A 23,155-nucleotide genomic window follows, 5' to 3' on the forward strand; every position below is an offset into this window, starting at 1 on the left:
CAGAAATAAGTTTCAAACAATGCTTCTGTGTAGTTTTTATTTGAAGATATTATTTTTCCCAATAGAGGCCTCTTAGCGCTCAGAATGTCCAATTGCAGTTTCTACAGAAAGAGTGTTTCAGAAAGGCTCAATCAAAAGTAAGGTTCAACTCTGTTAGTTGAATGCACAGAACAGAAAGAAGTTTCATACAATGCTTCTGTGTAGTTTATATTTGAATATATTCTTTTTTCCACTATTACCAACTTAGCGCTACGAATGTCCAGTTGCATTTTCTACAGACAGAGTGTTTCAAAACTGCTCAATCAAAAGTATGGTTTAACTCTGTTAGCTGAATGCTCAGATCAGAAAGAAATTTCACAGAATGCTTCTGTGTAGTTTATATTTGAATATATTCCTTTTTCCACTACTACTCTCTTAGCGCTCCAAATGTCCAGTTGCATTTTCTACAGAAAGAGTGTTCAGATCTGCTCAATCAAAAGTATGGTTTAACTCTGTTAGCTGAATGCACAGATCAGAAAGAAGTTTCACAGAATGATTCTGTGTAGTTTATATTTGGAGACATTCCTTTTTCCACTATTACACTCTTAGCGCTCCGAATCTCCACTTGCATTTTCTACAGAAAGAGTGTTTCAGAACGGCTCAATCAAAACTAAGGTTCAACTCTTTTAGTTGAACAAACAGAACAGAAAGAAGTTTCACACAATTCTTCTGTGTAGTTTTTATTTGTAGACATTCTTTTTCCCAATATATGCCTCTTAGCGCTCAGAATGTCCAATTGCAGTTTCTACAGAAAGAGTGTTTCAGAACGGCTCAATCAAAAGTAAGGTTCAACTCTGTTAGTTGAATGCACAGAACAGAACGAAGTTTCATACAATGCTTCTGTGTACTTTATATTTGAACATATTCTTTTGTCCACTATTACCCACTTAGCGCTACGAATGTCCAGTTGCATTTTCTACAGACAGAGTGTTTCAAAACTGCTCAATCAAAAGTATGGTTTAACTCTGTTAGCTGAATGCTCAGATCAGAAAGAAGTTTCACAGAATGCTTCTGTGTAGTTTATATTTGAATATATTCCTTTTTCCACTACTACGCTCTTAGCGCTCCAAATGTCCAGTTGCATTTTCTACAGAAAGAGTGTTCAGATCTGCTCAATCAAAAGTATGGTTTAACTCTGTTAGCTGAATGCACAGATCAGAAAGAACTTTCACCGAATGATTCTGTGTAGTTTATATTTGAAGACATTCCTTTTTCCACTATTACCCTCTTAGCGCTCCGAATCTCCACTTGCATTTTCTACAAAAAGAGTGTTTCATAACTGCTCAATCAAAAATATGTTTTATCTCTATTAACTGAATTTACAGATCAGAAATAAGTTTCACAGAATGCATCTGTGTAGTTTTTATTTGAAGATATTCTTTTTCCTAATGTGGGCCTCTTAGCGCTTAGCATGTCCAATTGCAGTTTCTACAGAAAGAGTGTTTCAGAACGGCTCAATCAAAAGTAAGGTTCAACTCTGTTAGTTGAATGCACAGAACAGAAAGAATTTTCACAGAATGCTACTGTGTAGTTTATATTTGAATATATTCCTTTTTCCACTATTACCCTCTTAGCGCTCCGAATGTCCACTTGCATTTTCTACAGAAAGAGTGTTCAGAACTGCGCAATCAAAAGTATGGTTTAACTCTGTTAGCTTAATGACCATATCAGAAATAAGTTTCACACAATGCTTCTGTGTAGTTTTTATTTGAAGATATTATTTTTCCCAATATAGGCCTCTTAGCGCTCAGAATGTCCAATTGCAGTTTCTACAGAAAGAGTGTTTCAGAAAGGCTCAATCAAAAGTTAGGTTCAACTCTGTTAGTTGAATGCACAGAACAGAAAGAAGTTTCATACAATGCTTCTGTGTAGTTTATATTTGAACATATTCTTTTTTCCACTATTACCCACTTAGCGCTACGAATGTCCAGTTGCATTTTCTACAGACAGAGTGTTTCAAAACTGCTCAATCAAAAGTATGGTTTAACTCTGTTAGCTGAATGCTCAGATCAGAAAGAAATTTCACAGAATGCTTCTGTGTAGTTTATATTTGGATATATTCCTTTTTCCACTACTACGCTCTTAGCGCTCCAAATGTCCAGTTGCATTTTCTACAGAAAGAGTGTTCAGATCTGCTCAATCAAAAGTATGGTTTAACTCTGTTAACTGAATGCACAGATCAGAAAGAAGTTTCACCGAATGATTCTGTGTAGTTTATATTTGAAGACATTCCTTTTTCCACTATTACCCTCTTAGCGCTCTGAACCTCCACTTGCATTTTCTAGAAAAAGAGTGTTTCATAACTGCTCAATCAAAAATATGTTTTATCTCTGTTAACTGAATTTACAGAACAGAAATAAGTTTCACAGAATGCATCTGTGTAGTTTTTATTTGAAGATATTCTTTTTCCCAATGTAGGCCTCTTAGCGCTTAGCATGTTCAATTGCAGTTTCTACAGAAAGAGAGTTTCAGAACGGCTCAATCAAAAGTAAGGTTCAACTCTGTTAGTTGAATGCACAGAACAGAAAGAATTTTCACAGAATCCTACTGTGTAGTTTATATTTGAATATATTCCTTTTTCCACTATTACCCTCTTAGCGCTCCGAATGTCCACTTGCATTTTGTACAGAAAGAGTGTTCAGAACTGCGCAATCAAAAGTATGGTTTAACTCTGTTAGCTTAATGAACATATCAGAAATAAGTTTCACACAATGCTTCTGTGTACTTTTTATTTGAAGATATTATTTTTCCCAATATAGGCCTCTTAGCGCTCAGAATGTCCAATTGCAGTTTCTACAGAGTGTTTCAGAACGGCTCAATCAAAAGTAAGGTTCAACTCTGTTAGTTGAATGCACAGAACAGAAAGAAGTTTCATACAATGCTTCTGTGTAGTTTATATTTGAACATATTCTTTTTTCCACTATTACCCACTTAGCGCTACGAATGTCCAGTTGCATTTTCTACAGACAGAGTGTTTCAAAACTGCTCAATCAAAAGTATGGTTTAACTCTGTTAGCTGAATGCTCAGATCAGAAAGAAGTTTCACAGAATGCTTCTGTGTAGTTTATATTTGAATATATTCCTTTTTCCACTACTACGCTCTTAGCGCTCCAAATGTCCAGTTGCATTTTCTACAGAAAGAGTGTTCAGATCTGCTCAATCAAAAGTATGGTTTAACTCTGTTAGCTGAATGCACAGATCAGAAAGAAGTTTCACCGAATGATTCTGTGTAGTTTATATTTGAAGACATTCCTTTTTCCACTATTACCCTCTTAGCGCTCCGAATCTCCACTTGCATTTTCTACAAAAAGAGTGTTTCATAACTGCTCAATCAAAAATATGTTTTATCTCTGCTAACTGAATTTACAGATCAGAAATAAGTTTCACAGAATGCATCTGTGTAGTTTTTATTTGAAGATATTCTTTTTCCCAATGTAGGCCTCTTAGCACTTAGCATGTCCAATTGCAGTTTCTACAGAAAGAGTATTTCAGAACGGCTCAATCAAAAGTAAGGTTCAACTCTGTTAGTTGAATGCACAGAACAGAAAGAATTTTCACAGAATGCTACTGTGTAGTTTATATTTGAATATATTCCTTTTTCCACTATTACCCTCTTAGCGCTCCGAATGTCCACTTGCATTTTCTGCAGAAAGAGTGTTCAGAACTGCGCAATCAAAAATATGGTTTAACTCTGTTAGCTTAATGAACATATCAGAAATAAGTTTCACACAATGCTTCTGTGTAGTTTTTATTTGAAGATATTATTTTTCCCAATATAGGCCTCTTAGCGCTCAGAATGTCCAATTGCAGTTTCTACAGAAAGAGTGTTTCAGAAAGGCTCAATCAAAAGTAAGGTTCAACTCTGTTAGTTGAATGCACAGAACAGAAAGAAGTTTCATACAATGCTTCTGTGTAGTTTATATTTGAACATATTCTTTTTTCCACTATTACCCACTTAGCGCTACGAATGTCCAGTTGCATTTTCTACAGACAGAGTGTTTCAAAACTGCTCAATCAAAAGTATGGTTTAATTCTGTTAGCTGAATGCTCAGATCAGAAAGAAGTTTCACAGAAAGCTTCTGTGTAGTTTATATTTGAATATATTCCTTTTTCCACTACTACTCTCTTAGCGCTCCAAATGTCCAGTTGCATTTTCTACAGAAAGAGTGTTCAGATCTGCTCAATCAAAAGTATGGTTTAACTCTGTTAGCTGAATGCACAGATCAGAAAGAAGATTCACAGAATGATTCTGTGTAGTTTATATTTGGAGACTTTCTTTTTTCCACTATTACCCTCTTAGCGCTCCGAATCTCCACTTGCATTTTCTACAGAAAGAGTGTTTCAGAACGGCTCAATCAAAACTAAGGTTCAACTCTTTTAGTTGAACAAACAGAACAGAAAGAAGTTTCACACAATTCTTCTGTGTAGCTTTTACTTGTAGACATTCATTTTCCCAATATAGGCCTCTTAGCGCTCAGAATGTCCAATTGCAGTTTCTACAGAAAGAGTGTTTCAGAACGGCTCAATCAAAAGTAAGGTTCAACTCTGTTAGTTGAATGCACAGAACAGAAAGAATTTTCACAGAATGCTACTGTGTAGTTTATATTTGAATATATTACTTTTTCCACTATTACCCTCTTAGCGCTCCGAATGTCCACTTGCATTTTCTACAGAAAGAGTGTTCAGAACTGCGCAATCAAAAGTATGGTTTAACTCTGTTAGCTTAATGAACATATCAGAAATAAGTTTCACACAATGCTTCTGTTTAGTTTTTATTTGAAGATATTATTTTTCCCAATATAGGCCTCTTAGCGCTCAGAATGTCCAATTGCAGTTTCTACAGAAAGAGTGTTTCAGAAAGGCTCAATCAAAAGTAAGGTTCAACTCTGTTAGTTGAATGCACAGAACAGAAAGAAGTTTCATACAATGCTTCTGTGTAGTTTATATTTGAACATATTTTTTTTTCCACTATTACCCACTTAGCGCTACGAATGTCCAGTTGCATTTTCTACAGACAGAGTGTTTCAAAACTGCTCAATCAAAAGTATGGTTTAACTCTGTTAGCTGAATGCTCAAATCAGAAAGAAGTTTCACAGAATGATTCTGTGTAGTTTATATTTGAATATATTCGTTTTTCCACTACTACGCTCTTAGCGCTCCAAATGTCCAGTTGCATTTTCTACAGAAAGAGGGTTCAGATCTGCTCAATCAAAAGTATGGTTTAACTCTGTTAGCTGAATGCACAGAGCAGAAAGAAATTTCCCCGAATGTTTCTGTGTAGTTTATATTTGAAGACATTCCTTTTTCCACTATTACACTCTTAGCGCTCCCAATCTCCACTTGCATTTTCTACAAAAAGAGTGTTTCATAACTGCTCAATCAAAAATATGTTTTATCTCTGTTAACTGAATTTACAGAACAGAAATAAGTTTCACAGAATGCATCTGTGTAGTTTTTATTTGAAGATATTCTTTTCCCAATGTAGGCCTCTTAGCGCTTAGCATGTCCAATTGCAGTTTCCACAGAAAGAGTGTTTCAGAACGGCTCAATCAAAAGTAAGGTTCAACACCGTTAGTTGAATGCACAGAACAGAAAGAATTTTCACAGAATGCTACTGTGTAGTTTATATTTGCATATATTCCTTTTTCCACTATTACCCTCTTAGCGCTCCGAATGTCCACTTGCATTTTCTACAGAAAGAGTGTTCAGAACTGCGCAATCAAAAGTATGGTTTAACCCTGTTAGCTTAATGAACATATCAGAAATAAGTTTCAAACAATGCTTCTGTGTAGTTTTTATTTGAAGATATTATTTTTCCCAATAGAGGCCTCTTAGCGCTCAGAATGTCCAATTGCAGTTTCTACAGAAAGAGTGTTTCAGAAAGGCTCAATCAAAAGTAAGGTTCAACTCTGTTAGTTGAATGCACAGAACAGAAAGTAGTTCCATACAATGCTTCTGTGTAGTTTATATTTGAACATATTCTTTTTTCCACTATTACCCACTGAGCACTACGAATGTCCAGTTGCATTTTCTACAGACAGAGTGTTTCAAAACTGCTCAATCAAAATTATGGTTTAACTCTGTTAGCTGAATGCTCAGATCAGAAAGAAGTTTCACAGAATGCTTCTGTGTAGTTTATATTTGAATATATTAATTTTTCCACTACTACTCTCTTAGCGCTCCAAATGTCCAGTTGCATTTTCTACAGAAATAGTGTTCAGATCTGCTCAATCAAAAGTATGTTTTAACTCTGTTAGCTGAATGCACAGATCAGAAAGAAGTTTCACAGAATGATTCTGTGTAGTTTATATTTGGAGACATTCCTTTTTCCACTTTTACCCTCTTAGCGCTCCGAATCTCCACTTGCATTTTCTACAGAAAGAGTGTTTCAGAACGGCTCAATCAAAACTAAGGTTCAACTCTTTTAGTTGAACAAACAGAACAGAAAGTAGTTTCACACAATTCTTCTGTGTAGTTTTTATTTGTAGACATTCTTTTTCCCAATGTAGGCCTCTTAGCGCTCAGAATGTCCAATTGCAGTTTCTACAGAAAGAGTGTTTCAGAACGGCTCAATCAAAAGTAAGGTTCAACTCTGTTAGTTGAATGCACAGAACAGAAAGAAGTTTCATACAATGCTTCTGTGTAGTTTCTATTTGAACCTATTCTTTTTTCCACTATTACCCACTTAGCGCTACGAATGTCCAGTTGCATTTTCTACAGACAGAGTATTTCAAAACTGCTCAATCAAAAGTATGGTTTAACTCTGTTAGCTGAATGCTCAGATCAGAAAAAAGTTTCACAGAATGCTTCTGTGTAGTTTATATTTGAATATATTCCTTTTTCCACTAGTACGCTCTTAGCGCTCCAAATGTCCAGTTGCATTTTCTACAGAAAGAGCGTTCAGATCTGCTCAATCAAAAGTATGTTTTAACTCTGTTAGCTGAATGCACAGATCAGAAAGAAGTTTCACCGAATGATTCTGTGTAGTTTATATTTGAAGACATTCCTTTTTCCAGTATTACCCTCTTAGTGCTCTGAATCTCCACTTGCATTTTCTACAAAAACAGTGTTTCATAACTGCTCAATCAAAAATATGTTTTATCTCTGTTAACTGAATTTACAGATCAGAAATAAGTTTCACAGAATGCATCTGTGTAGTTTTTATTTGAAGATATTCTGTTCCCCAATGTAAGCCTCTTAGCGCTTAGCATGTCCAATTGCAGTTTCTACAGAAAGAGTGTTTCGGAACGGCTCAATCAAAAGTAAGGTTCAACTCTGTTAGTTGAATGCACAGAACAGAAAGAATTTTCACAGAATGCTAAAGTGTAGTTTATATTTGAATATATTCCTTTTTCCACTATTACCCTCTTAGCGCTCCGAATGTCCACTTGCATTTTCTACAGAAAGAGTGTTCAGAACTGCGCAATCAAAAGTATGGTTTAACTCTGTTAGCTTAATGAACATATCAGAAATAAGTTTCACACAATGCTTCTGTGTAGTTTTTATTTGAAGATATTATTTTTCCCAATAGAGGCCTCTTAGCGCTCAGAATGTCCAATTGCAGTTTCTACAGAAAGAGTGTTTCAGAAAGGCTCAATCAAAAGTAAGGTTCAACACTGTTAGTTGAATGCACAGAACAGAAAGAAGTTTCATACAATGCTTCTGTGTAGTTTATATTTGAACATATTTTTTTTCCACTATTACCCACTTAGCGCTACGAATGTCCAGTTGCATTTTCTACAGACAGAGTGTTTCAAAACTGCTCAATCAAAAGTATGGTTTAACTCTGTTAGCTGAATGCTCAGATCAGAAAGAAGTTTCACAGAATGCTTCTGTGTAGTTTATATTTGGAGACATTCCTTTTTCCACTAATACCCTCTTAGCGCTCCGAATCTCCACTTGCATTTTCTACAGAAAGAGTGTTTCAGAACGGCTCAATCAAAACTAAGGTTCAACTCTTTTAGTTGAACAAACAGAACAGAAAGTAGTTTCACACAATTCTTCTGTGTAGTTTTTATTTGTAGACATTCTTTTTCCCAATGTAGGCCTCTTAGCGCTCAGAATGTCCAATTGCAGTTTCTACAGAAAGAGTGTTTCAGAACGGCTCAATCAAAAGTAAGGTTCAACTCTGTTAGTTGAATGCACAGAACAGAAAGAAGTTTCATACAATGCTTCTCTGTAGTTTCTATTTGAACCTATTCTTTTTTCCACTATTACCCACTTAGCGCTACGAATGTCCAGTTGCATTTTCTACAGACAGAGTGTTTCAAAACTGCTCAATCAAAAGTATGGTTTAACTCTGTTAGCTGAATGCTCAGATCAGAAAAAAGTTTCACAGAATGCTTCTGTGTAGTTTATATATGAATATATTCCTTTTTCCACTAGTACGCTCTTAGCGCTCCAAATGTCCAGTTGCATTTTCTACAGAAAGAGCGTTCAGATCTGCTCAATCAAAAGTATGGTTTAACTCTGTTAGCTGAATGCACAGATCAGAAAGAAGTTTCACCGAATGATTCTGTGTAGTTTATATTTGAAGACATTCCTTTTTCCAGTATTACCCTCTTAGTGCTCTGAATCTCCACTTGCATTTCCTACAAAAACAGTGTTTCATAACTGCTCAATCAAAAATATGTTTTATCTCTGTTAACTGAATTTACAGATCAGAAATAAGTTTCACAGAATGCATCTGTGTAGTTTTTATTTGAAGATATTCTGTTCCCCAATGTAAGCCTCTTAGCGCTTAGCATGTCCAATTGCAGTTTCTACAGAAAGAGTGTTTCAGAACGGCTCAATCAAAAGTAAGGTTCAACTCTGTTAGTTGAATGCACAGAACAGAAAGAATTTTCACAGAATGCTAAAGTGTAGTTTATATTTGAATATATTCCTTTTTCCACTATTACCCTCTTAGCGCTCCGAATGTCCACTTGCATTTTCTACAGAAAGAGTGTTCAGAACTGCGCAATCAAAAGTATGGTTTAACTCTGTTAGCTTAATGAACATATCAGAAATAAGTTTCACACAATGCTTCTGTGTAGTTTTTATTTGAAGATATTATTTTTCCCAATAGAGGCCTCTTAGCGCTCAGAATGTCCAATTGCAGTTTCTACAGAAAGAGTGTTTCAGAAAGGCTCAATCAAAAGTAAGGTTCAACTCTGTTAGTTGAATGCACAGAACAGAAAGAAGTTTCATACAATGCTTCTGTGTAGTTTATATTTGAACATATTTTTTTTCCACTATTACCCACTTAGCGCTACGAATGTCCAGTTGCATTTTCTACAGACAGAGTGTTTCAAAACTGCTCAATCAAAAGTATGGTTTAACTCTGTTAGCTGAATGCTCAGATCAGAAAGAAGTTTCACAGAATGCTTCTGTGTAGTTTATATTTGAATATATTCCTTTTTCCACTACTACGCTCTTAGCGCTCCAAATGTCTAGTTGCATTTTCTACAGAAAGAGTGTTCAGATCTGCTCAATCAAATGTATGGTTTAACTCTGTTAGCTGAATGCACAGATCAGAAAGAAGTTTCACAGAATGATTCTGTGTAGTTTATATTTGGAGACATTCCTTTTTCCACTATTACCCTCTTAGCGCTCCGAATCTCCACTTGCATTTTCTACAGAAAGAGTGTTTCAGAACGGCTCAATCAAAACTAAGGTTCAAGTCTTTTAGTTGAACAAACAGAACAGAAAGAAGTTTCACACAATTCTTCTGTGTAGTTTTTATTTTTAGACATTCTTTTTCCCAATATAGGCCTCTTAGCTCTCAGAATGTCCAATTGCAGTTTCTACAGAAAGAGTGTTTCAGAACGGCTCAATCAAAAGTAAGGTTCAACTCTGTTAGTTGAATGCACAGAACAGAAAGAAGTTTCATACAATGCTTCTGTGTAGTTTATATTTGAACATATTCTTTTGTCCACTATTACCCACTTAGCGCTACGAATGTCCAGTTGCATTTTCTACAGACAGAGTGTTTCATAACTGCTCAATCAAAAGTATGGTTTAACTCTGTTAGCTGAATGCTCAGATCAGAAAGAAGTTTCACAGAATGCTTCTCTGTAGTTTATATTTGAATATATTCCTTTTTCCACTACTACGCTCTTAGCGCTCCAAATGTCCAGTTGCATTTTCTACAGAAAGAGTGTTCAGATCTGCTCAATCAAAAGTATGGTTTAACTCCGTTAGCTGAATGCACAGATCAGAAAGAAGTTTCACCGAATGATTCTGTGTAGTTTACATTTGAAGACATTCCTTTTTCAACTATTACCCACTTAGCGCTCCGAATCTCCACTTGCATTTTCTACAAAAAGAGTGTTTCATAACTGCTCAATCAAAAATATGTTTTATCTCTGTTAACTGAATTTACAGATCAGAAATAAGTTTCACAGAATGCATCTGTGTAGTTTTTATTTGAAGATATTCTTTTTCCCAATGTAGGCCTCTTAGCGCTTAGCATGTTCAATTGCAGTTTCTACAGAAAGAGTGTTTCAGAACGGCTCAATCAAAAGTAAGGTTCAACTCTGTTAGTTGAATGCACAGAACAGAAAGAATTTTCACAGAATGCTACTGTGTAGTTTATATTTGAATATATTACTTTTTCCACTATTACCCTCTTAGCGCTCCGAATGTCCACTTGCATTTTCTACAGAAAGAGTGTTCAGAACTGCGCAATCAAAAGTATGGTTTAACTCTGTTAGCTTAATGAACATATCAGGAATAGGTTTCACACAATGCTTCTGTGTAGTTTTTATTTGAAGATATTATTTTTCCCAATAGAGGCCTCTTAGCGCTCAGAATGTCCAATTGCAGTTTCTACAGAAAGAGTGTTTCATAAAGGCTCAATCAAAAGTAAGGTTCAACTCTGTTAGTTGAATGCACAGAACAGAAAGAAGTTTCATACAATGCTTCTGTGTAGTTTATATTTGAACATATTCTTTTTTCCACTATTACCCACTTAGCGCTATGAATGTCCAGTTGCATTTTCTACAGACAGAGTGTTTCAAAACTGCTCAATCAAAAGTATGGTTTAACTCTGTTAGCTGAATGCTCAGATCAGAAAGAAGTTTCACAGAATGCTTCTGTGTAGTTTGTATTTGAATATATTCCTTTTTCCACTACTACTCTCTTAGCGCTCCAAATGTCCAGTTGCATTTTCTACAGAAAGAGTGTTCAGATCTGCTCAATCAAAAGTGTGGTTTAAATCTGTTAGCTGAATGCACAGATCAGAAACAAGTTTCACAGAATGATTCTGTGTAGTTTATATTTGGAGACATTCCTTTTTCCACTATTACCCTCTTAGCGCTCCGAATCTCCACTTGCATTTTCTACAGAAAGAGTGTTTCAGAACGGCTCAATCAAAACTAAGGTTCAACTCTTTTAGTTGAACAAACAGAACAGAAAGAAGTTTCACACAATTCTTCTGTGTAGTTTTTATTTGTAGACATTCTTTTTCCCAATATAGGCCTCCTAGCGCTCAGAATGTCCAATTGCAGTTTCTACAGAAAGAGTGTTTCAGAACGGCTCAATCAAAAGTAAGGTTCAACTCTGTTAGTTGAATGCACAGAACAGAAAGAAGTTTCATACAATGCTTCTGTGTAGTTTATATTTGAACATATTCTTTTTTCCACTATTACCCACTTAGCGCTACGAATGTCCAGTTGCATTTTCTACAGACAGAGTGTTTCAAATCTGCTCAATCAAAAGTAAGGTTTAACTCTGTTAGCTGAATGCTCAGATCAGAAAGAAGTTTCACAGAATGCTTCTGTGTAGTTTATATTTGAATATATTCCTTTTTCCACTACTACGCTCTTAGCGCTCCAAATGTCCAGTTGCATTTTCTACAGAAAGAGTGTTCAGATCTGCTCAATCAAAAGTATGGTTTAACTCTGTTAGTTGAATGCACAGATCAGAAACAAGTTTCACCGAATGATTCTGTGTAGTTTATATTTGAAGACATTCCTTTTTCCACTATTAAACTCTTAGCGCTCGGAATCTCCACTTGCATTTTCTACAAAAAGAGTGTTTCATAACTGCTCAATCAAAAATATGTTTTATCTCTGTTAACTGAATTTACAGATCAGAAATAAGTTTCACAGAATGCATCTGTGTAGTTTTTATTTGAAGATATACTTTTTCCCAATGTAGTCCTCTTAGGGCTTAGCATGTCCAATTGCAGTTGCTACAGAAAGAGTGTTTCAGAACGGCTCAATCAAAAGTAAGGTTCAACTCTGTTAGTTGAATGCACAGAACAGAAAGAATTTTCACAGAATGCTACTGTGTAGTTTATATTTGAATATATTCCTTTTTCCACTATTACCCTCTTAGCGCTCCGAATGTCCACTTGCATTTTCTACAGAAAGAGTGTTCAGAACTGCGCAATCAAAAGTATGGTTTAACTCTGTTAGCTTAATTAACATATCAGGAATAAGTTTCACACAATGCTTCTGTGTAGTTTTTATTTGAAGATATTATTTTTCCCAATAGAGGCCTCTTAGCGCTCAGAATGTCCAATTGCAGTTTCTACAGAAAGAGTGTTTCAGAAAGGCTCAATCAAAAGTAAGGTTCAACTCTGTTAGTTGAATGCACAGAACAGAAAATAGATTCATACAATGCTTCTGTGTAGTTTATATTTGAACATATTCTTTTTTCCACTATTACCCACTTAGCGCTACGAATGTCCAGTTGCATTTTCTACAGACAGAGTGTTTCAAAACTGCTCAATCAAAAGTATGGTTTAACTCTGTTAGCTGAATGCTCAGATCAGAAAGAAGTTTCACAGAATGCTTCTGTGTAGTTTATATTTGAATATATTCTTTTTTCCACTACTACTCTCTTAGCGCTCCAAATGTCCAGTTGCATTTTCTACAGAAAGAGTGTTCAGATCTGCTCAATCAAAAGTATGGTTTAACTCTGTTAGCTGAAGGCACAGATCAGAAAGAAGTTTCACAGAATGATTCTGTTTAGTTTATATTTGGAGACATTCCTTTTTCCACTATTACCCACTTAGCGCTCCGAATCTCCACTTGCATTTTCTACAGAAAGAGTGTTTCAGAACGGCTCAATCAAAACTAAGGTTCAACTCTTTTAGTTGAACAAACAGAACAGAAAGAAGTTTCACACAATTCTTCTGTGTAGTTTTTATTTGTAGACATTCTTTTTCCCAATATAGGCCTCTTAGCGCTCAGAATGTCCAATTGCAGTTTCTACAGAAAGAGTGTTTCAGAACGGCTCAATCAAAAGTAAGGTTCAACTCTGTTAGTTGAATGCACAGAACAGAAAGAAGTTTCATACAATGCTTCTGTGTAGTTTATATTTGAACATATTCTTTTTTCCACTATTACCCACTTAGCGCTACGAATGTTCAGTTGCATTTTCTACAGACAGGGTGTTTCAAAACTGCTCAATCAAAAGTATGGTTTAATTCTGTTAGCTGAATGCTCAGATCAGAAAGAAGTTTCACAGAATGCTTCTGTGTAGTTTATATTTGAATATATTCCTTTTTCCACTACTACGCTCTTAGCGCTCCAAATGTCCAGTTGCATTTTCTACCGAAAGAGTGTTCAGATCTGCTCAATCAAAAGTATGTTTTAAATCTGTTAGCTGAATGCACAGATCAGAAAGAAGTTTCACCGAATGATTCTGTGTAGTTTATATTTGGAGACATTCCTTTTTCCACTATTACCCTCTTAGCGCTCCGAATCTCCACTTGCATTTTCTACAGAAATAGTGTTTCAGAACGGATCAATCAAAACTAAGGTTCAACTCTTTTAGTTGAACAAACAGAAAAGAAAGAAGTTTCACACAATTCTTCTGTGTAGTTTTTATTTGTAGACTTTCTTTTTCCCAATATAGGCCTCCTAGCGCTCAGAATGTCCAATTGCATTTTCTACAGAAAGAGTGTTTCAGAACGGCTCAATCAAAAGTAAGGTTCAACTCTGTTAGTTGAATGCACAGAACAGAAAGAAGTTTCAGACAATGCTTCTGTGTAGTTTATATTTGAACATATTGTTTTTTCCACTATTACCCACTTAGCGCTACGAATGTCCAGTTGCATTTTCTACAGACAGAGTGTTTCAAAACTGCTCAATCAAAAGTATGGTTTAACTCTGTTAGCTGAATGCTCAGATCAGAAAGAAGTTTCACAGAATGCTTCTGTGTAGTTTATATTTGAATATATTCCTTTTTCCACTACTACTCTCTTAGCGCTCCAAATGTCCAGTTGCATTTTCTACAGAAAGAGTGTTCAGATCTGCTCAATCAAAAGTATGGTTTAACACTGTTAGCTGAATGCACAGATCAGAAAGAAGTTTCACAGAATGATTCTGTGTAGTTTATATTTGGAGACATTCCTTTTTCCACTATTACCCTCTTAGCGCTCCGAATCTCCACTTGCATTTTCTACAGAAAGAGTGTTTCAGAACGGCTCAATCAAAACTAAGGTTCAACTCTTTTAGTTGAACAAACAGAACAGAAAGAAGTTTCACACAATTCTTCTGTGTAGTTTTTATTTGTAGACATTCTTTTTCCCAATATAGGCCTCTTAGCGCTCAGAATGTCCAATTGCAGTTTCTACAGAAAGAGGGTTTCAGAACGGCTCAATCAAAAGTAAGGTTCAACTCTGTTAGTTGAATGCACAGAACAGAAAGAAGTTTCATACAATGCTTCTGTGTAGTTTATATTTGAACATATTCTTTTTTCCACTATTACCCACTTAGCGCTACGAATGTCCAGTTGCATTTTCTACAGACAGAGTGTTTCAAAACTGCTCAATCAAAAGTATGGTTTAACTCTGTTAGCTGAATGCTCAGATCAGAAAGAAGTTTCACAGAATGCTTCTGTGTAGTTTATATTTGAATATATTCCTTTTTCCACTACTACGCTCTTAGCGCTCCAAATGTCCAGTTGCATTTTCTACAGAAAGAGTGTTCAGATCTGCTCAATCAAAAGTATGGTTTAACTCTGTTAGCTGAATGCACAGATCAGAAAGAAGTTTCACCGAATGATTCTGTGTGGTTTATATTTGAAGACATTACTTTTTCCACTATTACCCTCTTAGTGCTCCGAATCTCCACTTGCATTTTCTACAAAAAGAGTGTTTCATAACTGCTCAATCAAAAATATGTTTTATCTCTGTTAACTGAATTTACAGATCAGAAATAAGTTTCACAGAATGCATCTGTGTAGTTTTTATTTGAAGATATTCTTTTTCCTAATGTAGGCCTCTTAGCGCTTAGCATGTCCAATTGCAGTTTCTACAGAAAGAGAGTTTCAGAACGGCTCAATCAAAAGTACGGTTCAACTCTGTTAGTTGAATGCACAGAACAGAAAGAATTTTCACAGAATGCTACTGTGTAGTTTATATTTGAATATATTCCTTTTTCCACTATTACCCTCTTAGCGCTCCGAATGTCCACTTGCATTTTCTACAGAAAGAGTGTTCAGAACTGCGCAATCAAAAGTATGGTTTAACTCTGTTAGCTTAATGAACATATCAGAAATAAGTTTCACCAATGCTTCTGTGTAGTTTTTATTTGAAGATATTATTTTTCCCAATAGAGGCCTCTTAGCGCTCAGAATGTCCAATTGCAGTTTCTACAGAAAGAGTGTTTCAGAAAGGCTCAATCAAAAGTAAGGTTCAACTCTGTTAGTTGAATGCACAGAACAGAAAATAGATTCATACAATGCTTCTGTGTAGTTTATATTTGAACATATTCTTTTTTCCACTATTACCCACTTAGCGCTACGAATGTCCAGTTGCATTTTCTACAGACAGAGTGTTTCAAAACTGCTCAATCAAAAGTATGGTTTAACTCTGTTAGCTGAATGCTCAGATCAGAAAGAAGTTTCACAGAATGCTTCTGTGTAGTTTATATTTGAATATATTCTTTTTTCCACTACTACACTCTTAGCGCTCCAAATGTCCAGTTGCATTTTCTACAGAAAGAGTGTTCAGATCTGCTCAATCAAAAGTATGGTTTAACTCTGTTAGCTGAAGGCACAGATCAGAAAGAAGTTTCACAGAATGATTCTGTGTAGTTTATATTTGGAGACATTCCTTTTTCCACTATTACCCACTTAGCGCTCCGAATCTCCACTTGTATTTTCTACAGAAAGAGTGTTTCAGAACGGCTCAATCAAAACTAAGGTTCAAATCTTTTACTTGAACAAACAGAACAGAAAGAAGTTTCACACAATTCTTCTGTGTAGTTTTTATTTGTAGACATTCTTTTTCCCAATATAGGCCTCTTATCGCTCAGAATGTCCAATTGCAGTTTCTACAGAAAGAGTGTTTCAGAACGGCTCAATCAAAAGTAAGGTTCAACTCTGTTAGTTGAATGCACAGAACAGAAAGAAGTTTCATACAATGCTTCTGTGTAGTTTATATTTGAACATATTCTTTTTTCCACTATTACCCACTTAGCGCTACGAATGTTCAGTTGCATTTTCTACAGACAGTGTGTTTCAAAACTGCTCAATCAAAAGTATGGTTTAACTCTGTTAGCTGAATGCTCAGATCAGAAAGAAGTTTCACAGAATGCTTCTGTGTAGTTTATATTTGAATATATTCCTTTTTCCACTACTACGCTCTTAGCGCTCCAAATGTCCAGTTGCATTTTCTACAGAAAGAGTGTTCAGATCTGCTCAATCAAAAGTATGGTTTAACTCTGTTAGCTGAATGCACAGATCAGAAAGAAGTTTCACCGAATGATTCTGTGTAGTTTATATTTGGAGACATTCCTTTTTCCACTATTACCCTCTTAGCGCTCCGAATCTCCACTTGCATTTTCTACAGAAAGAGTGTTTCAGAACGGCTCAATCAAAACTAAGGTTCAACTCTTTTAGTTGAACAAACAGAACAGAAAGAAGTTTCACACAATTCTTCTGTGTAGCTTTTATTTGTAGACTTTCTTTTTCCCAATATAGGCCTCCTAGCGCTCAGAATGTCCAATTGCAGTTTCTACAGAAAGAGAGTTTCAGAACGGCTCAATCAAAAGTAAGGTTCAACTCTGTTAGTTGAATGCACAGAACAGAAAGAAGTTTCATACAATGCTTCTGTGTAGTTTATATTTGAACATATTCTTTTTTCCACTATTACCCACTTAGCGCTACGAATGTCCAGTTTCATTTTCTACAGACAGAGTGTTTCAAAACTGCTCAATCAAAAGTATGGTTTAACTCTGTTAGCTGAATGCTCAGATCAGAAAGAAGTTTCACAGAATGCTTCTGTGTAGTTTATATTTGAATATATTCCTTTTTCCACTACTAATCTCTTAGCGCTCCAAATGTCCAGTTGCATTTTCTACAGAAAGAGTGTTCAGATCTGCTCAATCAAAAGTATGGTTTAACTCTGTTAGCTGAATGCACAGATCAGAAAGAAGTTTCACCGAATGATTCTGTGTAGTTTATATTTGGAGACATTCCTTTTTCCACTATTACCCTCTTAGCGCTCCGAATCTCCACTTGCATTTTCTACAGAAAGAGTGTTTCAGAACGGCTCAATCAAAACTAAGGTTCAACCCTTTTAGTTGAACAAACAGAACAGAAAGAAGTTTCACACAATTCTTCTGTGTAGTTTTTATTTGTAGACATTCTTTTTCCCAATATAGGCCTCTTAGCGCTCAGAATGTCCAATTGCAGTTTCTACAGAAAGAGGGTTTCAGAACGGCTCAATCAAAAGTAAGGTTCAACTCTGTTAGTTGAATGCACAGAACAGAAAGAAGTTTCATACAATGCTTCTGTGTAGTTTATATTTGAACATATTCTTTTTTCCACTATTACCCACTTAGCGCTACGAATGTCCAGTTGCATTTTCTACAGACAGAGTGTTTCAAAACTGCTCAATCAAAAGTATGGTTTAACTCTGTTAGCTGAATGCTCAGATCAGAAAGAAGTTTCACAGAATGCTTCTGTGTAGTTTATATTTGAATATATTCCTTTTTCCACTACTACGCTCTTAGCGCTCCAAATGTCCAGTTGCATTTTCTACAGAAAGAGTGTTCAGATCTGCTCAATCAAAAGTATGGTTTATCTCTGTTAGCTGAATGCACAGATCAGAAAGAAGTTTCACCGAATGATTCTGTGTAGTTTATATTTGAAGACATTCCTTTTTCCACTATTACCCTCTTAGCGCTCCGAATCTCCACTTGCATTTTCTACAAAAAGAGTGTTTCATAACTGCTCAATCAAAAATATGTTTTATCTCTGTTAACTGAATTTACAGATCAGAAATAAGTTTCACAGAATGCATCTGTGTAGTTTTTATTTGAAGATATTCTTTTTCCCAATGTAGGCCTCTTAGCGCTTAGCATGTCCAATTGCAGTTTCTACAGAAAGAGAGTTTCAGAACGGCTCAATCAAAAGTAAGGTTCAACTCTGTTAGTTGAATGCTCAGAACATAAAGAATTTTCACAGAATGCTACTGTGTAGTTTATATTTGAATATATTCCTTTTTCCACTATTACCCTCTTAGCGCTCCGAATGTCCACTTGCATTTTCTACAGAAAGAGTGTTCAGAACTGCGCAATCAAAAGTATGGTTTAACTCTGTTAGCTTAATGAACATATCAGAAATAAGTTTCACACAATGCTTCTGTGTAGTTTTTATTTGAAGATATTATTTTTCCCAATAGAGGCCTCTTAGCGCTCAGAATGTCCAATTGCAGTTTCTACAGAAAGAGTGTTTCAGAAAGGCTCAATCAAAAGTAAGGTTCAACTCTGTTAGTTGAATGCACAGAACAGAAAATAGATTCATACAATGCTTCTGTGTAGTTTATATTTGAACATATTCTTTTTTCCACTATTACCCACTTAGCGCTACGAATGTCCAGTTGCATCTTCTACAGACAGAGTGTTTCAAAACTGCTCAATCAAAAGTATGGTTTAACTCTGTTAGCTGAATGCTCAGATCAGAAAGAAGTTTCACAGAATGCTTCTGTGTAGTTTATATTTGAATATATTCTTTTTTCCACTACTACTCTCTTAGCGCTCCAAATGTCCAGTTGCATTTTCTACAGAAAGAGTGTTCAGATCTGCTCAATCAAAAGTATGGTTTAACTCTGTTAGCTGAAGGCACAGATCAGAAAGAAGTTTCACAGAATGATTCTGTGTAGTTTATATTTGGAGACATTCCTTTTTCCACTATTACCCACTTAGCGCTCCGAATCTCCACTTGCATTTTCTACAGAAAGAGTGTTTCAGAACGGCTCAATCAAAACTAAGGTTCAACTCTTTTAGTTGAACAAACAGAACAGAAAGAAGTTTCACACAATTCTTCTGTGTAGTTTTTATTTGTAGACATTCTTTTTCCCAATATAGGCCTCTTAGCGCTCAGAATGTCCAATTGCAGTTTCTACAGAAAGAGTGTTTCAGAACGGCTCAATCAAAAGTAAGGTTCAACTCTGTTAGTTGAATGCACAGAACAGAAAGAAGTTTCATACAATGCTTCTGTGTAGTTTATATTTGAACATATTCTTTTTTCCACTATTACCCACTTAGCGCTACGAATGTTCAGTTGCATTTTCTACAGACAGTGTGTTTCAAAACTGCTCAATCAAAAGTATGGTTTAACTCTGTTAGCTGAATGCTCAGATCAGAAAGAAGTTTCACAGAATGCTTCTGTGTAGTTTATATTTGAATATATTCCTTTTTCCACTACTACGCTCTTAGCGCTCCAAATGTCCAGTTGCATTTTCTACAGAAAGAGTGTTCAGATCTGCTCAATCAAAAGTATGGTTTAACTCTGTTAGCTGAATGCACAGATCAGAAAGAAGTTTCACCGAATGATTCTGTGTAGTTTATATTTGGAGACATTCCTTTTTCCACTATTACCCTCTTAGCGCTCCGAATCTCCACTTGCATTTTCTACAGAAAGAGTGTTTCAGAACGGCTCAATCAAAACTAAGGTTCAACCCTTTTAGTTGAACAAACAGAACAGAAAGAAGTTTCACACAATTCTTCTGTGTAGTTTTTATTTGTAGACATTCTTTTTCCCAATATAGGCCTCTTAGCGCTCAGAATGTCCAATTGCAGTTTCTACAGAAAGAGGGTTTCAGAACGGCTCAATCAAAAGTAAGGTTCAACTCTGTTAGTTGAATGCACAGAACAGAAAGAAGTTTCATACAATGCTTCTGTGTAGTTTATATTTGAACATATTCTTTTTTCCACTATTACCCACTTAGCGCTACGAATGTCCAGTTGCATTTTCTACAGACAGAGTGTTTCAAAACTGCTCAATCAAAAGTATGGTTTAACTCTGTTAGCTGAATGCTCAGATCAGAAAGAAGTTTCACAGAATGCTTCTGTGTAGTTTATATTTGAATATATTCCTTTTTCCACTACTACGCTCTTAGCGCTCCAAATGTCCAGTTGCATTTTCTACAGAAAGAGTGTTCAGATCTGCTCAATCAAAAGTATGGTTTATCTCTGTTAGCTGAATGCACAGATCAGAAAGAAGTTTCACCGAATGATTCTGTGTAGTTTATATTTGAAGACATTCCTTTTTCCACTATTACCCTCTTAGCGCTCCGAATCTCCACTTGCATTTTCTACAAAAAGAGTGTTTCATAACTGCTCAATCAAAAATATGTTTTATCTCTGTTAACTGAATTTACAGATCAGAAATAAGTTTCACAGAATGCATCTGTGTAGTTTTTATTTGAAGATATTCTTTTTCCCAATGTAGGCCTCTTAGCGCTTAGCATGTCCAATTGCAGTTTCTACAGAAAGAGAGTTTCAGAACGGCTCAATCAAAAGTAAGGTTCAACTCTGTTAGTTGAATGCTCAGAACATAAAGAATTTTCACAGAATGCTACTGTGTAGTTTATATTTGAATATATTCCTTTTTCCACTATTACCCTCTTAGCGCTCCGAATGTCCACTTGCATTTTCTACAGAAAGAGTGTTCAGAACTGCGCAATCAAAAGTATGGTTTAACTCTGTTAGCTTAATGAACATATCAGAAATAAGTTTCACACAATGCTTCTGTGTAGTTTTTATTTGAAGATATTATTTTTCCCAATAGAGGCCTCTTAGCGCTCAGAATGTCCAATTGCAGTTTCTACAGAAAGAGTGTTTCAGAAAGGCTCAATCAAAAGTAAGGTTCAACTCTGTTAGTTGAATGCACAGAACAGAAAATAGATTCATACAATGCTTCTGTGTAGTTTATATTTGAACATATTCTTTTTTCCACTATTACCCACTTAGCGCTACGAATGTCCAGTTGCATCTTCTACAGACAGAGTGTTTCAAAACTGCTCAATCAAAAGTATGGTTTAACTCTGTTAGCTGAATGCTCAGATCAGAAAGAAGTTTCACAGAATGCTTCTGTGTAGTTTATATTTGAATATATTCTTTTTTCCACTACTACTCTCTTAGCGCTCCAAATGTCCAGTTGCATTTTCTACAGAAAGAGTGTTCAGATCTGCTCAATCAAAAGTATGGTTTAACTCTGTTAGCTGAAGGCACAGATCAGAAAGAAGTTTCACAGAATGATTCTGTGTAGTTTATATTTGGAGACATTCCTTTTTCCACTATTACCCACTTAGCGCTCCGAATCTCCACTTGCATTTTCTACAGAAAGAGTGTTTCAGAACGGCTCAATCAAAACTAAGGTTCAACTCTTTTAGTTGAACAAACAGAACAGAAAGAAGTTTCACACAATTCTTCTGTGTAGTTTTTATTTGTAGACATTCTTTTTCCCAATATAGGCCTCTTAGCGCTCAGAATGTCCAATTGCAGTTTCTACAGAAAGAGTGTTTCAGAACGGCTCAATCAAAAGTAAGGTTCAACTCTGTTAGTTGAATGCACAGAACAGAAAGAAGTTTCATACAATGCTTCTGTGTAGTTTATATTTGAACATATTCTTTTTTCCACTATTACCCACTTAGCGCTACGAATGTTCAGTTGCATTTTCTACAGACAGTGTGTTTCAAAACTGCTCAATCAAAAGTATGGTTTAACTCTGTTAGCTGAATGCTCAGATCAGAAAGAAGTTTCACAGAATGCTTCTGTGTAGTTTATATTTGAATATATTCCTTTTTCCACTACTACGCTCTTAGCGCTCCAAATGTCCAGTTGCATTTTCTACAGAAAGAGTGTTCAGATCTGCTCAATCAAAAGTATGGTTTAACTCTGTTAGCTGAATGCACAGATCAGAAAGAAGTTTCACCGAATGATTCTGTGTAGTTTATATTTGGAGACATTCCTTTTTCCACTATTACCCTCTTAGCGCTCCGAATCTCCACTTGCATTTTCTACAGAAAGAGTGTTTCAGAACGGCTCAATCAAAACTAAGGTTCAACCCTTTTAGTTGAACAAACAGAACAGAAAGAAGTTTCACACAATTCTTCTGTGTAGTTTTTATTTGTAGACATTCTTTTTCCCAATATAGGCCTCTTAGCGCTCAGAATGTCCAATTGCAGTTTCTACAGAAAGAGGGTTTCAGAACGGCTCAATCAAAAGTAAGGTTCAACTCTGTTAGTTGAATGCACAGAACAGAAAGAAGTTTCATACAATGCTTCTGTGTAGTTTATATTTGAACATATTCTTTTTTCCACTATTACCCACTTAGCGCTACGAATGTCCAGTTGCATTTTCTACAGACAGAGTGTTTCAAAACTGCTCAATCAAAAGTATGGTTTAACTCTGTTAGCTGAATGCTCAGATCAGAAAGAAGTTTCACAGAATGCTTCTGTGTAGTTTATATTTGAATATATTCCTTTTTCCACTACTACGCTCTTAGCGCTCCAAATGTCCAGTTGCATTTTCTACAGAAAGAGTGTTCAGATCTGCTCAATCAAAAGTATGGTTTATCTCTGTTAGCTGAATGCACAGATCAGAAAGAAGTTTCACCGAATGATTCTGTGTAGTTTATATTTGAAGACATTCCTTTTTCCACTATTACCCTCTTAGCGCTCCGAATCTCCACTTGCATTTTCTACAAAAAGAGTGTTTCATAACTGCTCAATCAAAAATATGTTTTATCTCTGTTAACTGAATTTACAGATCAGAAATAAGTTTCACAGAATGCATCTGTGTAGTTTTTATTTGAAGATATTCTTTTTCCCAATGTAGGCCTCTTAGCGCTTAGCATGTCCAATTGCAGTTTCTACAGAAAGAGAGTT

This window comes from Symphalangus syndactylus, chromosome 1 (genome assembly GCF_028878055.3).
Source record: "Symphalangus syndactylus isolate Jambi chromosome 1, NHGRI_mSymSyn1-v2.1_pri, whole genome shotgun sequence".
In the NCBI taxonomy this organism is placed as follows: Eukaryota; Metazoa; Chordata; class Mammalia; order Primates; family Hylobatidae; genus Symphalangus; species Symphalangus syndactylus.